Genomic DNA, 14,401 nt, shown 5'->3' with positions numbered 1-14,401 from the left:
CTCCTGGGGCTCCAGCCCCTTCCCAGCTCCGTTCCCTGCCCTGGACACGCTCCAGCCCCTCCAGGGCTCTCCTGGCAGGAGGGGCCCAGAGCTGCCCCAGGGTTCAACCTTGTCTTCCCAAAGCTGCCACAAGAATTACAGCAGAAGCTACACCAGAGCAGGAACACTCCAAACCATCCCCTCAAACCACTCTGACTCCAATTAGATGCCACTGTTCCAACTTCCAATTCCAATCACAGAACACCAGTGATCATTCCTCATGCCTTCCAAAATCCTGTTTATATTTAGACTTTTTAAAAGGCAGCAGCTGCAATCCCAAACTTCCCTCCCAAACCTACAAGGTCACTTTTTACCAAGGAAGATTAAACAGAATTTATGAAATGCACTATTACATAAGAAGTTTGCATGGGAGCTTTGCTTTGAACTCCTTTTAACCAACACCCAGCACACAGAACTTCTTGGGCTGAGAGCTGGACACAGAAACTCCCAGCTCTGGGCTGGGCAATGGAAGGACATCCCTGGAGGAGTCCAAGGAAGGCCTGGACGTGGCACTCAGTGCCCTGGGATGGGGACAAGGTGGGTTCAATGATCCTGGAGGGCTTTTCCAAGGCCTGGACGTGGCACTCAGTGCCCTGGGATGGGGACAAGGTGGGTTCAATGATCCTGGAGGGCTTTTCCAAGGCCTGGACGTGGCACTCAGTGCCCTGGGATGGGGACAAGGTGGGTTCAATGATCCTGGAGGGCTTTTCCAACCTGAAGAATTCTGGAATTGAAAGCCCTGCAGTGATTTGAAGACAAGGCTGTAATTAATCCCAGGATGGCAGCCTGGGACCTCCTGCCCATCTCAGGTCAGTGCTCCTTTGTTTGCAGCCCCAGCACTGCAAACCCTCACACTAGGTTACATTTATGAATCAGTGGATTAACTATCACACAAACGTGACTGGAAATATAAACCTGCTGAATGATCGACTGCCAAGATACAAAACTGCCCCAAATCCACCCAGCCCTGTATTTTTTCAGCATTTCAGGGAGTTGTTTGCTGCCATATCGTGTCCCCAGCAACAAAACCAAACAAATGAGCACCAAAGATGAGAAATGAAATATTTTATATGGTGACAGTTACTTCTGGGCTGTGCCCAGGTGAAGCAGAATGTTTAAGAACCACTTTTTATGTGTTAAGATAAAGTAAATTATTAACCCAGCCAAGGAAATTAACTCTTCTCTGCACTCTGAGGGATTTAGCCAACTCCAGTATTTGGGGATAAAATAAATCTCTAATCTCATGTTATACTCAGCTCTCATTCCAATATAATACCAGTTCAGCCTTCAGAACAGAAAGGTTGTTATAAATAGCAATGTATCTCCCTGGAAATGCTTCCAAAGGAGCTCCAGGACTGGGAAAAGGAGACTCCTGTGTGGCTGTAGTGCCTGTCCAGTCTGAGGCTGTTGACAATAAACAGCAGAAACACAAAGGCTTCCCAGAAAACAGATATGGGGAGGTTTCCAGGAAAATTCAGTTCAGGAAAGAGCTGAAGAGGGTAACGGGTATAAAACCTGACTGGCTGAAGAACAGACATCTCGTCATCACAGGGGGATAATGACAGAGCTCATGAATTAAAGATGACATGAAATTACTCCCTCATTAAGTGCTGGTAAGATATTTATCACCTTCAGCAGGACAAGCTGGGAAAACCTGGAAGAATATAGCCAGCCTTACAAAAATCTTATAAATTCCACATGTTCCAATGAAGACATGGAAATGTTCTCTACCCTTCAGGACAGCTCACAACAGGCAGAGCCTCACTTCTGTGGTTCCCAGCTGACTTCTGCATTTCTTTCCCATTCCCGGTTTTCCACCTGTTGCTCTGAGCAGCCTGGGGGAGCTGAGAGGCTGGACATGAGAGCCCCAAACCTCCCATGCCCTGGGCTGATCCCCCAGGGTGGGCAGCAGGAAAGGGGGGATTCTGCTCCTGTGCTCAGGTGAGACCCCAGCCCTGGGGATCCCAACAGCACAAGGAGCTGGAGCTGCTGGAGAGAGCCCAGAGGAGGCCCCGGAGCTGCTCCAGGGCTGGAGCCCCTCTGCCATGGAGCCAGGCTGGGAGAGCTGGGGGTGCTCACCTGGAGAAGGATCCAGAGAGAGCTCAGAGCCCCTTGCAGGGCCCAAAGGGGCTCCAGGAGAGCTGGAGAGGGACTGGGGACAAGGGCTGGAGGGCCAGGAGCCAGGGAATGGCTGCCAGTGGCAGAGGGCAGGGCTGGATGGGATTTGGGGCAGGCATTGTTCCCTGGCAGGGTGGGCAGGCCCTGGCACAGGGTGCCCAGAGCAGCTGGGGCTGCCCCTGGATCCCTGGCAGTGCCCAAGGCCAGGCTGGACACTGGGACAGTGGGAGGTGTCCCTGCCATGGCAGGGGTGACACTGGAGGGGCTCTGGGGTCCCTCCCAGCCCAGTCTGGGGTTCTGGGATTCCATGGGTCCAGGTGTGACAAAGCTGAACTCAGCTTTAGAAAGGACAGAAGCATTTCTGCAGTTTCTGGGCTCCTGCCTGGGGGTACCAAGGCTTTAAGGAGCACCAGCAGTCGATCCCATGGTCAGTGCCAACACTGCCCTTACACAAACCCCGAGTCTGCTCTGCCCAGCCACGGCAAACCCGGCCCAGGAGCAGCTCCAGGGGCTGCCAGCTCACACTGGACACAACTCAGGCCCCTCCATCCTGCAGGGAATACTGCCCTGAACCCCACTTGTAACCTGTGCAGGTCTAAACCTTCAGTGTCCTGGTGAATACACAACTATTGGCTCAAGAGATTTGTGCTTCCATCTATCTCTGATATAAGATGCTAACAAAGAGCCAGGATCTGCATCAGCAGAACAGCTTTAAGTCCATAATCATTTCCATATCACTTTACACCTTCCCAAGCCCCTGCCACTAAATCACAAAGTGACTGTTCTTGACAAGTGACAGACCCAAGGGAGAAAAAATTATTTTCCAGTCCATTGCAGAGCTACAAATGATGAGCTGGTCCTTTTCACAGAGCCTGAATTTTGTTTGCATTCCTTCCAAACAAAGCCCCCATTGAGCACGGGGAGGACGCTGGGCGGGAAGAAGCAGAATGTAGGGCAGGAGGAGGGCACGGCTGGGAGCTGGAGCTTGACAGGCATCCTGCAGGCACATCCCACCCTCCAGGGACATCCTACCCTGCAGGGACATCCCATTCCATCCTGCAGGGACATCCCACCCTGCAGGGACATCCCATTCCACCCTGCAGACATCCATCCCACCCTGCAGGGACATCCCATTCCATCCTGCAGGCACATCCCATCCCATCCTACAGGCACATCTCACCCTGCAAGGACATCCCATTCCATCCTACAGGCACATCCCATCCTGCATACACATCCCATTCCATCCTACAGGCACATCCCATCCTGCATACACATCCCATTTCATCCTGCAGGCACATCCCACCCTGCAGGGACATCCCACCATGCAGGAACATCACATCCCATCCTGCAGGCACATCCCATTCCATCCTACAGACACATCCCATCCTACAGGCACATCCCACCCTGCAGGGACATCCCACCCCATCCTGCAGACACATCCTACACCACCCAGCTCGGCACATCTCACCCAACACAGGCCAAGAGCAGCGCAGAAACAACTGCATTTTGTCTGTAATTCATTAATAATTGCTGTGCACACACTGCAGCAGCACCACGTGGGCTCAGCTCGGGGAAGAAAAGCAAACGTGCACAAATTCATCCTCAGGTTCATCAGGGCAATGGAGCTGGGAAGGGGCTGGAGCCCCAGGAGAGGCTGAGGGAGCTGGGAAGGGGCTGGAGCCCCAGGAGAGGCTGAGGCAGCTGGGAAAGGGGCTCAGCCTGGAGAAAAGGAGGCTCTGGGGGGACCTTGTGGCTCTGCACAAGTCCCTGCCAGGAGGGGACAGCCAGGAGGGCTCGGGCTCTGCTCCCAGGGAACAGGGACAGGACAAGGGGAAATGGCCTCAGGCTGGGCCAGGCCAGGCTCAGCTTGGACAGCAGCAGGAATTTCTCCCTGGAAAGGGAGCTCAGGCCTTGGCAGGGGCTGCCCAGGGCAGGGGTTGAGTCTCCATCCCTGGAGGGATTTAAAGCCCTGTGGATGTGGCACTTGGGGACATGGGGCAGTGCTGGGGATGGTCTGAGATCCCTTTTCCAGCCTCACCCACTCTGTAACTCGAATCTTGTGTTGAAGCTGCCCAGCTTTGTGCCACAGGCTCTGCCAACAGCCGGGATTTTTAAGTGTGACTCAAAGAACAGCTCTCAATAGCCGAGTTCCCACAGCAGAACTTGGGACACACTCCCATCTCCTGAGGAGCAGCAGGAGGTGTCTGGGTGGCCATGCCCAGCTGTGCCCCTCCCAGTGCTGGGTTATCCTGAGGAAGGTGAAGTTTTCAGCCACAGCACCTTCTCCAAGAACCTCTCATGACTATAAAAATATGGAATGGTTTGGGTTGGAACTTGAAAGCCCATCCAGTGCCACCCCTCCCATGGGCAGGGACACCTTCCACTATTCCAGGCTGCTCCAAGCCCATCCAACCTGGCACTGGACACTTTCAGGGATAAGGATAGAGATTATTGTTGGATTATGTAGTCTGTAAATTTGTCAGCTATAAATGAAGTCACCAAAACAGAGTTCAGTTTTTGTTTGGGTTTTATTTTTTAATAAAGTGAGGAGTCAAGGTTTTTCCTACCAGGTGTGTATGTTTGTGTAATCCATGTGTTCTTCCACAGGTATCCACAGAGCTGGAACCCAGCAGTGCCAGTGTCCCAGGCACAAAGAGCCCCCAGCCTGGGGTTTGCTACTGCCCCTCCAAAATAAACTCTCCTGTCTGAGCTTCTGCTTCCAAAACCTCTCACACCAAGTGAAATCATTGTCCCAGCAAAGTCCCAGTGCCCAGTGCTGGGGACAACACCTGGAAAAACCAACACTGAGACCCTGTTCTGTGCTGAAGGATGAAGGAGGGAGAAAACAGCTCCTAAAAAGCCTCTGGAAAGCAGTGTTGGCACTGATGTTGAGCGTGGTTTGGGATGGTGTTCATCCACACTGTGCAGCTCGGGATCTCTCGCAGAAGAAATGTTTTGAAAGACTTAAGTTGTAACTGAGATCATTAAGAGCTTAATTAAAAGCAGAAGTCTCAGCTCTTGCCTGATGAGCTTGTGCTGGGATTTCCTTGGAAAGACAAAGTGGATTTACTGCTGAAGCTTTCTTACGAAATAATTAATAATTATCTTAACTTATGATAACCAAGGTTAACGGCTGCCTGCTCTACGTAAATGACACCCTGAAGCATTAGAGCTTTGCAAGAGCTGCACTGCCTTGAAAGAGTTTATAGAGTTTTGGACTTGACATATTTGGAAAGTTTGTTACTGGGAGGACATCAGGAGGAATTTCTTCCCAGAAAGGGTGGTCAGGCCTTGGAAGAGGCTGCCCATGCTGGAGTCCCCGTCCCTGGAGGTGTCCCAGGAAGGTCTGGATGTGGCACTCAGGGCTCTGGGGACAAGGTGGGCAGCTTGGACTCCATGGTCTTGGGGGTGTTTTCCAAACACAGGGATCCTGGGACTCTGCACTAAGCTTAATACATCTCTCCTGAGACTCTGGGGACCTCAGGATGAAATTGCTGTGTTTACAAAGACCAGACAAAGCTTTTCACCCCCAAGTTAATTTGTCAGTTTTAAAAGCACTCAGGCTTAATTATTGCTGCTGTTGTCAGTTCTCTTTTATTGAATTTTTGCTATTTAAATGAAGGTGTTTTGGGGCTGTTTCCTGAGCTCTGTGTAAGCTCTAAGCACACCTGGAGGATCCCAGCTCCACAGGGACTCCAGGTATGGCACAGCCTGTGCTCCCAGGATTGCTGTGAGTCCTGAGGCCCCGTTCCTTCACACTTTGTGAATGGGAGAGTTGTCAGTTAATCCACTGAAGACAGCAGCAGTTTCCTTCTGCCTGCCCAGGTACTTTCTTCACTCAAGGCAGGAATTTCCAAAAAGTGAGGCAGTAAAGACTTCCTGTGGCTATTAAAGCCCTTACTTGAGTTGGACAGGTGTGGGGAGGTGTTCCAGGCCAGGCTGGACAGGGCTTGAAGCAACCTGGGATAGTGGGAGGTGTCCCTGCCTGTGGCATGGAGCTGAGCTTTAAGGTCCCTCCCAAGCCAAACCAATCCATGATTCATTCTATGATCACACTGCTTAACTTCAAATCCTGCAGCCCCTCTCAGCTCCTTGGGGTGTCTCCTTTCCCTCGTCCATGGGAGATAAGAAAGAACAGACCTCCACCAACAAGTGCCACCTGTAAGAATCACAGCTCTCAGAGCAGGGTATTCAGGAAAGAGAAACTGAAGCTACTCCCAGCTTCATCCTTTGGCAAAGGCTTGAGTGAAAGCCTGAGTTTTATCAGAGAGCCAAACTCAGCTGATGTGGGAGGGAGTGGGAAGCTTTAGGCTGGCTGGGACAAGCCTTGGCACTCATGGCAATTCCTCCTGCAATCAGGCTTTGCACCTCTGGCAGCCAGCAGAGCACCCAACTGCAGAGGGGAGGAACTTGCTGGAACAGGGCCCCAGAGGGAGAAGGAACCCACATTGTCCTCCCCCAATCCCAACATCTGAAGAAGAATTGACACTTCAGGCCAAGGCTACTCTTCCTAACAAAACATTTATTCAGCAGGAGTGAGGGACTGCACTGCATTTGAACTCTTCCTTGTGCTCAGCCCTGATCACATGTAGCACGGTCAGGTAGATGGGAAGGACAGAGGGAAGAGGAAAAGACAGCCTGAGCAGCAGCAAAAAACCAGAGATGGAACCAAAACAAGAAGCCTGTGGATGCTCTGGGTCTGACAAACACATGGTGCTCCTGGTTGAAACCCAGCAGGTAGCAGGAATTCTTGTGCCTTTGAAGGAGGATGCCCCAACTCCAGAGCCCTGCACACACCCTGCTCTTGGAGCTCAAACACACTTAATCCCCTGAGTAAACAGCAGAGTAACTCAGTTAATCCAGCAGCTGCTCCTCCTCCGTCAGGGGAGAGCCCCTGCAGCTCACCTGGTGTGTGTGTGTACACAGAATTCCAGCACACACATCCCTGGGAGAGCACCCATTCCTGCATGGATCCTTCCTACACTCACATGAGGCCAGGAATTCTTCAAGGGGATAGAAAAAATAGTATTCATTGAATCCCAGAATGGTTTGGGTGGGAAGGGACATTAAAGCTCATCTTGTCCCACTGTGTGCCACAGGCAGGGGGACCCTTCACTGTCCCAGGTGGAAAAATTTGTCTTCTATTTCCAGGCACCAAAAGCTCCATCCAAGCTGGCCTTGGACACTGCCAGGGATGGAGGGGCAGCCACAGCTTCTCTGGGAAACCCGTGCTAGGGCCTTCCCAAGGGGGATATTGAGATTCCTTACCCATATTCCTGTCCTTTGCCCACAGGAAGCCATTCCCAGTGTCCTGGCATTATCTGTCTGTATAACCCAGCTAGGCACGGAGAGCAGAGGAGCCACAGGGATCTCCAAGCCCTGAACACCTGGATCAGACAAGCCAAGTGCTGCTGCTGGCCCAGGACAAGCCCACCCAAAGAGCTGCAGGCCAGGTTATGAACCCTGCAGGGCTCCAGAGACACGGGCAGCACAGGCTCGCTCGGTGGATGCGCTGGGCCACGCTGCACACGCCCAGCCCTCTCCACCACAGGCTACTCCCACACTACTCAGAGCCAGGTCCTTGGGGTGTCCAAAGGACTCCAGTTCATGGTACAAACAGCCAGGGGAGCTCCCTCCCAGCCTCCCAAGCTGCAGTGACTCAGGACTCCAAGGGCAGGACGGGGAGTACCTGCCTGACTTGTTGAGACGCGGAGCCCAGAGCGGGAGCAGAGCTCGGCACAGAGAGCGAAGGGGCCCCAGGAAATAACAGAGGCAGGACACGACCCCCAGAGACCCTGGGCTCCCACAGCTATGGGGAGAGGCAGGAGCAGCCCTGGAACCAGCCCAGAGAGTATCAGTCATCACAGTGACACTGGAATGGCCTCCTGGCTGTCTTTGCTCTCCTCTTCTACACCCTCAGTTCCATCATTTCTGACATCCCACCCCCGGGAGCGTAACAAAGAACTCGAGGTATGAGTAAAGCACAGATTAATGTGTTAGCAAAGCAGAAATACAGTGAATTCAGGTGTTTCACCTTCTCTGCAGGAAGTTTTTCCCAGTGCAGTGTGCAAACCAGAGCTGCAGCAGGAACTCACTCGTCCTGCTCTGCAAGGTTTCAAGTCATGACAGCTCAGCACTGACAAAGCACCTGAAGCTGCATCTGAGTCAAGTTAGCACACACCTCACATGAAGTAAAGTAACACACACCTTAGCTGAAAACCTTGGGAAATGTGCACTGAGCTCATTTACAGAACAGAATCATGGAATTGTCCACACTGGAAAAGACCTCGAAGATCACCAAGGCCAGCGATTCCAGTGGCCTAAGGAAGCTCCACAACTGGGCAGGAGAAACCTCCCCCTGAAGGTGAAGGTCCTGCCTGGGAGCCTGGTTTGGATCAAGCTGGGCTTGGCAGGACCATGGGAACAGAGTCAAGTGATTTAATTACTTTCATTCCACCAGCCACAACTGATGACATGATCAGTGTCAACAGTGTTTTCCCATACATCCAGTCCCTGGTGCCAAACCTCCCATCCTCAGTCCATCACCCAAAGGCCTCTCCTTCCCCAAAAGCTCTCTCATCACCCACTCACCAAACCAGCCCTTGCACCTGAACTATCACCTGGGTAAACTTTCCCTGCTTTATGCCAAGGTCAGCAGCCTCCAGCCATCCACACCACAACAGCAACAGCTACACAAAACTGCTTTTCTGGGTAACTCCCATGGGAATAGCTGTGTCCAACTGCTGGGGAGCCACAGGAGCTGCAGTATCCTGAAAATTGGTACCTTGTAGAGCAGGTATCAAGACCAGGAACTATGACTAGATCTCGTTCTGTAAAGATAAGTTAAAGACTCTTATCCAGTGACATTTACTAGCATGAGCTTGTGTGCCTTAAAAAAAAAACTTGTTTAATTCCAGCATCTTTTTTAGGAATGCAGTAGATTCCCAAAATCCAAATGAAGACACTTCAGCTTTTAACACAAAATTTGCTAAACTAGAGGTTCTTAAACCCAAGTGTAATTCCTTTCCAAGAGGTTGCTCAAGCTCTACCAGCCCCTCTTAGTGACCCCCTGGCTGTGTCCTGAGTCCCCCATGTCCCAGTAGTTTATAAAACTGCCCTTCCAGGCCCAGTTTCCCCAATCCCACACCAATCCAGAGAAATTCCAAAGCTGCTGATGTAAGGCAGGACATGGGACAGGAGCAGCAGCACCGGTGCCAGATCATCTCCTCCCAATTAATCTATTCTTAACGAAGCAAATGACAGTCCTGTGAGACAGCAGCTCCTGGGGGTGACCTACATTCCCCTCCTGGATGCATCTGTGTGCCTCAGTCGCTGTCACATGTCCCTACAGGGCACAGGGAGATCTGCTTTATGCAAACCAGCCCTGACCAGCCCATCAGGGACTCGCTGAATATTCATTCTGGTGACAAATCCAGTACTCTGGCTTCTATCCCCCCAAATCCCAGGCCTAATCCCCCCCAGACAATAGGAGGCCGTTGTTATCCAGCCTGACCTGGTGTCTGGGAATGGCCACTTGCTGGGAATTCATCCACATATCCAGTGTTGGAAGAATTTGGGGATCCTCCCGCCACTGCAGCTTCCTAAACCCATCTCATATTGCCCTTATTCAGAGACTAACAGAATTCAGAGATGAACAGCATTCCCAACTGCAGGACTCACAACTCCAGGAGGGAAGGGGACCCTCCTAACTGGAAATTCCTTTCTGAAGTGCTCCTGTTGCCATCAAAGCAGCAAAGGAGCTGTGAGCAGGTGAGATCTCTGCCATTGGCCCTTTCAGGGACACACAGCAAATGTAGGGCACCAAAACTGTTCCACTGCAAGTCTCAAATGAAACCTTCTCTGTGACTGTTTTTGAGATTTGTAACAAAAATCACAAATTAACACCTAAGTCACTGCAAAAGACAATACTGCTGCCAAGAATTCTTTAAGAGCATTTGGTGGCAGTTTTAAAAAATATTAAAAATATGAAGCGACCAGCGGTGGTGGGATCTGCATGTTCCCTACACAGCACCTCCATGGCACTGGGGACCTTCCACCTCTCCACTGCTCATCACCTAAATGAAAATATTAATCATTTCCAGGAACAATCCTTGAGATCTCCTTTGTTCCACCCTATTCCCTCCAACAGGGAGAAGTCCATTTCCTTGCTATTACACATTGGATACTGGCAGATGTAAATCTTTTTACCAGCTGAACATGACTTTTTTTTTCTTCTAAAAATTACAGATTCTAGCCACATATTTAGGTCTGGGAAGCCACAGGGCTGTAAGGAAGCAGAGTACCAACACATCAGGGATTCCCCAGAGCTCCTCAAGCAGCACTGTTCATGTCTGATAGATGGATTACAATGAGAAGTGCTGTTCAAACCCACACCTGGAGTTAAAATCCAAATAATCAGGAGGTGGAAAAGGCCCTGGTACCATGCAGCAGGCAGGGAGCTGGGGGCCCATCCCACGGATCTGCCTGTGAGGGATTTCCAAATACCTCCTCCTCATTCAATGGTGACACACAATGTTTTTCCAGGAGCTCCACATCAACCTCGAGTTCCAGGTCCCTCACTCCACCTGCTGTGAGTATTTAAATACTGATCTGGACACAAACTGCCAGTCATGACTTTTGTACTAATCTTTGCAAATAAATTTCAACTTTTCTGTAAAGTGAAGGTGACAGCTCCTCCAAGGGAGGAACTAAGGTGTGTGAGCTTAAAACCATTAGTTAGAGGTGGAGGGAAAGGGGACTCAAGGGACTGAAGCTGAACTCCCAACAGCTCAAACCAACCTGTTTCTACCTTGAGAGGCACCACATCCTCCTCCAGGTTCACAGGAAGGGACAATGACACACGGAGCCACACCTGAGAAACTCAGTTACCACAGAATCATTAGGGCTGGAAAAGCACTCCAGGATCATCGAGTGCCCAATGCCCACCTTGTCCCCAGCCCAGGGCACTGAGTGCCACATCCAGCCCTTCCTTGGCCACCTCCAGGGACTCCAAACCTCCCTGGGCAGCCCCTGCCAATGCGAATTTGGGGGTTAACAAACACACCCTTGGTGATTTCAGCTGGGGTGGAGGCTGAGGCAGCACCAAGGGACAACGTGGTTCTCCCACCCTGGCAAAGACAGGGCAGGGGACCTGGGTGAGCTGTGCCAGGAACACTGCAGGGAATGCTGAGCAGTCCCACAGCACTCACCTGATGGCCAGGCCAGTCCCCAACAGCAGAGCCTCTGCCAGTGGGCCAAGGCTTCGTGGCACAGTCTTGATCTGGTGTTTGACTCCTGTGCAAAGTTTGGGAGATAACTGGGCTGAGGAGCATTTCCCATAAAATGGAGCATTTCCCCAGCACTGTGACCTGGACATGAAGGGACAGCCACTTCCAACAGCTCAGAATCCAACATGTTTAACCTCAGCATGCACTCAGCAGATGTGTTCAAGGCACAGCTGCCACAAGTTCTGGGAGCAGTGAGTGTACCTGGCACCCCAGCCATGCAGACAAACACTGGGATCCCAGACAACAACAGAAGTTCAGAGAACTCCAGAACTGCTGGAGCTGGAAGGGACCTCTGGAGATCCTCCAGTCCAAGCAGGGTCACCTGGAGCAGGTGAGAGAGGGAGACTCCACATCCTCCCTGGGCAGCTGTTCCAGGGCTCTGTCACCCTGCATGGACAGAAGTTGTGCCCCATGTGGAGGAGGAACTCTTTGTGTTCCAGTTCATGGCCACTGCTCCTCGTCCTGCTGCTGGCACCACTGAGCAGAGTCTGGCACCACCCTCTGGCATCCCCCTTGGAAACATCTGTGTGCACGATCTCTGTGGGGCACTAATTGGTCACAGACAGGGACTGAGGCCATTTCTGAGGCCAGAACCACTGATGGAACCTCCTCATCCTCTCCTCCCCAGCTGCCCTCAGCTCATAAATATCAGTGCAACTTCTGTCCAGGGAGGTCTGACTTACCCACACTCCTCCCAGGGAGTTTCAGAAGTCACATGAAAAGCACAGCTCAAATCTGTGTGTAAAACACCATCTCTGTGCAGAAAGAAGGCTCCAGGTTCCTGCTGACACCACCCACACTGTCACTAAGATCCCTGAGACCACAGCTTCAACACAAGCAGTTATTTCTTCCAGAAAAAAGAAACTTGATCATTTTGTTATTCCAGCAGCTAAACCTTACACAAGGCTCCCACAAACAAAACAAAAGAAAATGAACAAAGGAACTATTTTAGTGATGTTTTATGCATACCAAGAGACAAGAGAGACAATAAGGTTTTTATTCATAAGGTACTAAGGGGGAAAAAAAGGAAATGAAGCTCTAGCAAGAAACAGAACTTTCTTCAGAGCTGTTCCCATGCAGCAGTAACCTCTGCTCAGTGTCAGTTAATTCCAGGTTTGAGGGCTGATTTAATTCCCTGCCATTACATCTTTCATTTTCCAATATACTCAATTAACTCTGGTGCAGGAACCTTTACCAGCCCCTATTTTTAGGGAGGGCATCACATGAAGCAGCTGCATCTCACTGTCAGGAGCCCATCAGGCCCCACACCCAAAATCACAGCAGGGAAAAAGCCTGGACAGCCCAGTCTGCAATTGGAATTCTACTCCAAACCACCAAGGACATGAATTAAATATGTTCAAGTTCAATTACAGCCAATTAAATCGGTTTTCATGCATGTCTCACCCTACTTAAGCTATATTTGTTAGCTAGAAAATAAATACAGTACATGAATCTGCTTTCACATAGACTGCTATTTATGAAACAGAATTTGTCACTACTTGCTGTAATGGTAATTTTGCCCTCAAATTACATAAAAATAAAATTCAAGTTAACACTTATCCTGGCTAATTTATACTCAGCAGATGGACAAGACAGATAATACATAAATGAGGGGAAGTGAATTCATTCAGAAAAGCATCAGCTTTACCAAACAGGAGGTGCTGTGCTGGGGAGGTGATTAAAGGATTCAGCCACTCAATTCACTGTCATGGAATCACTGAATCCCAAAATGCTTCAGGTTGGGAAGGATCTTACAGCCCAACCTTGTTCCAAGGGCAGGGACACTGTCCCCTGGACCAGATTGCTCCAAAAGGACACAAGTGATGATGTACTGCTGGAAAACCTGTTTGTATTCTTACAAACACAAAACAATCCCATTATTTCTGACAGTTCTGGCACTGCTGGCACCAGCACTGCCACCCCACATGTGACCTCACATCATTCCCAGGGAAAGGGCTGGGGACAGGCTGTGAGCCAGCCTGTGCTGGGTGACATTTCCAGCAGGGAATGGCTGATTAAGGTCACACCTGTTCCCTCCACAGGTTCCAGGACACTGCTGTGTCCAGTGCTCCCCCAGGATGTTCCCAGGCCCCAATACTCAACAGATGTTGTTAATGAACAGCTGCCACATCCCAGGGGTGTTCCCAGGTACTGAACAGCAACTCACACATCACAGAAACCTTTCATTTATTAACCTCTCAGCATCAATAAAAAGCATGGCAGCAGGTTCTGACCTTTGGTTTACACCAAGTAACAGGAGTCTGTAAGGCTGCACATCAGGGTAATAACACAGTGTGACCCTGAGAGATCCTCCAGCTCCCAGCTCTTGCAGGAGGTCAAGAATTGGAACACCAGATGTTTCCACCCAAGCTCTAAGTCCTCCAGCCAGTGAGAAGATGAGTGGTAGAGCTCTCAAGTTCATCAGCAGGGAAAAACCTTGAAATAAAGGCCCGTTGTTACGTTATTGCCTGAAGCATCACATTTATCAGGAAGTTTTGTCACCTTTTTGAGCTGTCATTGATACTGCAACAGTCTAATTGCACTCACAGAAAAAGCCTGAGAAACAGGAATAATGTGCCTTTGAAAATGTGGAAACAACTGGAAGAATGTCACACAACACACCTAGAATCCAATTTTTGTGCTACCCAAAACACTGGCATCTCCTGAGGCAGCGCTGGAGACTGAGACTTGTTTGGAAGTTTTAGTTTGCTGCATTCTGCAAGAAGGTTCACAGAATCCCAGAATGGTTTGGGTTGGAAAGGGACATTAAATCTCATCCAGTGTCACCCCTGCCATGGCAGGGACACCTCCCACTGTCCCAGGGTCCAGCCTGGCCTTGGGCACTGCCAGGGATCCAGGGGCAGCCCCAGCTGCTCTGGGCACCCTGTGCCAGGGCCTGCCCACCCTGCCAGGGAACAATGCCTGCCCCAAATCCCATCCCCATCCCTCTGGCAGTT

General features: G+C 50.7%; 1 protein-coding gene across 1 annotated transcript in view; it reads right to left on the bottom strand.

The window, feature by feature from the left end:
* RAB10 (RAB10, member RAS oncogene family) overlaps window positions 1-14,401 on the bottom strand; it is a 44,841-nt gene that overhangs the window by 17,848 nt on the left and 12,592 nt on the right. The gene's annotated exons all lie outside the window — the stretch shown is intronic.

This window comes from Parus major, unplaced genomic scaffold (assembly GCF_001522545.3).
Source record: "Parus major isolate Abel unplaced genomic scaffold, Parus_major1.1 Scaffold319, whole genome shotgun sequence".
Classification (NCBI taxonomy): Eukaryota; Metazoa; Chordata; class Aves; order Passeriformes; family Paridae; genus Parus; species Parus major.
Note: the sequence above shows the minus strand (reverse complement) of the source record. Positions and strands in the feature narration are given on the sequence as shown.